Source organism: Mirounga leonina, unplaced genomic scaffold (assembly GCF_011800145.1).
Source record: "Mirounga leonina isolate KUSES-001 unplaced genomic scaffold, KU_Mleo_1.0 Mir_127, whole genome shotgun sequence".
NCBI lineage: Eukaryota > Metazoa > Chordata > Mammalia > Carnivora > Phocidae > Mirounga > Mirounga leonina.
Window position 1 is genome coordinate 68,576,723 of NW_023270316.1, and position 3,786 is coordinate 68,580,508.

Genomic DNA, 3,786 nt, shown 5'->3' on the forward strand with positions numbered 1-3,786 from the left:
CCTTCCTGTCACTCCCTCCTTCAAATGCTGCCTCATCCTCACAGCACAGAGGGGCTCTGCCGCCGGAACCTCCTAATCCCTGGGTCCTCATTTGGAGGAGGGGAACCATGTTCATGGACAAAATCTCCTTAATTTATAATTTCCCCCGACATACTTTTCCTATTTTGCTACTATCTCTCTACCTCTAGTCCATACACTAGAGACATACACATGAGAGTCCATACACATGAGATAGTGTCTGCTTCCACCCAAAATTTGGTATTTAGATTTTATAAATTAAATAAATGAAAGGTTTGAGAACCACTGCTTCCAGGTCTGGTAGTGGGTACTAGTGGTGTGATTCCCACGAGCGTGAGTGAGGCAGAGGGAGGGAAAGGGGAGGAGGGGTTAGGACTGACTCTGGGACTCTGAAACAGGGTACCTTTGAGGGTTGCTGGAGGAAGTGAGTGAAATTTTAGCAAGCAATGGGGCAAGTATTTGGGGTGAGGTGATCTCCCAGAGCAGGCTCCTTTCACCAGAGCACATCCCTGCCTTGATCTGACCAACCTGATGGAGAGGCAGAGTCCAAGCATCTGTGGCCAGAGATGGAGAAACCAAGCGGACAGGTGGGACAAGGGAGCTGGGCAGGGACGGATGGGGCTAGAGGGTCTCATACCAACTTCCAAATGCCTTTTCCATCCAGGGGAGCAACCAGGGCTCAGCAAATGCCTCTACATAACCCACGTAGAGGCTGAGGGTGTGGGGCAGGGAGATTGCTGCTTGAGAATGGGAGAGGGCAGCCTGCTTCTGTCCAGGACACCCTCAGCGGCTCCAGGGAGAGTCAGTCTCTGATTCTCAGTGGCCTGCATCCACCATCCATGAAGACCCACAGAGAAGACAGGAGGAACCCCTACTGAAAGAATGAACAAGTGAAGAATGAAGGTGGCAACTTCATGCCATTTTTCTCCCAGAATCCAATTTTCAGCTTGTTCAAAGAGAAAGTTTGAAGCAAGAAAGAAAATAAAGGAGTTCATAGGAAACGCACACAAGCCATGCACTGAAGGCTCACTTCAGAGGGTTCCCGTGGTCAGGACACCAAAAGGACTTTGACAAGATTTGGCATTGACTTGAGGCATTCGCTTCATTCTCCACCTTGGCAGAGGCACTCCTGGCCACCCCCTGCCACCAACTGCCCATTACCCCTTCAGATCCCACACAGCTGGCTGCCATCCATAACCCCACAGGTTCCACACCACAGGTGCCCTCACTTGACCCAGCACGGCCCTGTTTACCAACCCTTTCCTGCCTCCCACCTCCTCTTGACCCATCACATGCCCACCTTTATTCATTTCTCGGCTTCTGTTCTAAACAAAATGATAGACTGTCATTTTTAAAAAATCCACACCAGGCTTTGTATGCCCAGATGGGTCCTATCCATCACAGCCCTTTCAAGATTATACCCTTGTTCCAGTGACGCTGCATTGGCTTAATGCAATGCCAACTCTCCTCTGTGGATTTACCTTCAATCATCTATCATCCACGAAAGAACACTTGTCTCGTCGTGTTGTCCTAGGGACACACTCACCCCGATTTAATGCAAAAAGCACTGGGCTTCGAATCAAATGGCTTTTTGTCTTCAATCCACTCCCTCCCGACTTTGTAAGTTCAGATTTAAACTCACAAAACTTCTGTGTCTTCATTTCTAAGTGGGAATAATCATACCTGCTCCAGTTTGAAGGGTTTTGTGAGGATCAAATAAGGGACTACAGAAGAAAGCACATTTAATGCCACAGAGCAGAACAGTAAGTTTGGAGAGTATTTTTCTCTCCTAATCTCCCAATTTACTCCCTGGGTATCTTCCCACCTGTCCTCTCATCTCTGCTCTCCAGAGAAAACATCTATTCACTCATTCAAGAAAGATTTGTTGCCTGCCCACAATGTGCTGGGAACACAAGACGAAGAGCATTAACTCTCTGTCTGCAAGGAGCCCACGGTCGAGAGAATGAAGCAGACACAGCCATGAACGGATGGATGAGTACCAGAGTAAATGGATACAGGCCGTAAGACCAAGAATCACCTTGGTCAAGGTTACTTCTGAGTTGATATTTGAAGGATGGGAAAGAGCCAGGCACAGGAGAGCTGGAGCCCCAGGGGTAGAGAGCTCCAAGAAACGAGAATGGCAGGTGAAAAGGCCCTGGGGCAGAACAAGCTTGGTTGTTCTAGAACACAGACGAGTCTGACTAGAGCTAAGGCACTAGGGCAGAGAGGTAGAAAATGAGACCTGAGCGGAAGGCAAGGGCCACTTCGTGCAGAGCTGTGGGGCTACGGCAGGAGTTTGGATTTTATTCCAAGTGCAGTGGGAAGCCACTGAGGAATCAGGGTGCGGATGGAAGTGACATAATCAGATTTGCATTTTTTTTTTAATATTAGTTTCTGTGGAAATAATTATTAGAGCAGCAAAACCTGTTAAAAGGCTATGGTCGGGGGCGCCTGGGTGGCTCAGTTGGTTAAGCGACTGCCTTCGGCTCAGGTCATGATCCTGGAGTCCCTGGATCGAGTCCCGCATCAGGCTCCCTGCTCGGCAGGGAGCCTGCTTCTCCCTCTGACCCTCCCCCCTCTCATGTGCTCTCTCTCTCTCATTCTCTCTGTCTCAAATAAATAAATAAAATCTTTAAAAAAAAAAAAAAGGCTATGGTCGGGCTTGCTTTGGCAGCACATAAACTAAAACGGGAACAATACAGAGATCAGCATGGCCCCTGTGCAGAAGTGATAGGCGAATTCATAAATCATTTCACACTTCTAAAGAAAAGGCCCAGGTCAAAGCAGGGAGGAAACTGATCCAGGAAATCTCAGAAAGCAAGTCACCAAATTTTGTAAACTCTGCAAAAATGACAGAAGTGGGCACTCTTTGAGTTAGAGAAACATTTTTGAACTCTATCTCATTCTAAGGTTTCCGGAAAACCGAGTCCACATAAAAGCTGACAACCAGAAAATTCTCAACGTCAAATCCTATACAAACTTATCATAAGGAAAAAAGAAATAAAGAGCAGAATAACACCCCTCCAAGTAGAGCACGGTAGAAAGACATGCCCACAAAGCAGATCAAAAACTATAATTTCCTACTTCAAAACGACAGGAGATGTTTTTAAAAAGTATGTAACACATGAAAGAAAACATAAATCAAAATTAGAAAAACTCAGAAATGAGGTTGCAGAACTCAGGAAAGTATCATTTTTTTTTTTAATTTATTTCAGAATTAAAGACCAAACCAGAAGAAACACAAGAATGAACAGAGACACGAAATAATGCCTTAAGAGACATAAGAGATAAAAAGAGGAAAGTTGAAAAAAAATCAACAAAAAAATGAAAAAAGAGATAGAAAGGATTTGAGAGCAAGTAACAATGACTGAAGCTTTTTTTTTTTTTAAGATTTTATTTATTTATTTGACAGAGAAAGAGAGAGAACACAAGCAGGGGGAGTGGCCGAGGCAGAGGGAGAAGCAGGCTCCCCACGGAGGAAAGAGCCTCATGCGGGACTTGATCCCAGGACCCTGAGATCATGACCTGAGCTGAAACCAAGAGTTGGACACTCAACTGACTGAGCCATCCAGGTGCCCCTAGATTTTTAATATAATACAGGAAGCATGTTATCTCAAATAATAGTAGTTTCATTTTTTTTTTTAAAGATTTTATTTATTTATTTGACAGAGACACAGCGAGAGAGGGAACACAAGCAGGGGGAGTGGGAGAGCGAGAAGCAGGCTTCCCAGGGAGCAGGGAGCCCGATGCGGGACTCGATCCCAGGAC

General features: G+C 45.9%; 1 pseudogene; it reads left to right on the forward strand.

Moving 5' to 3' along the window:
• The first annotated feature begins 2,680 nt into the window (after window positions 1-2,680).
• Window positions 2,681-2,780, forward strand: LOC118009711 (annotated as a pseudogene).
• Window positions 2,781-3,786: the final 1,006 nt, after the last annotated feature.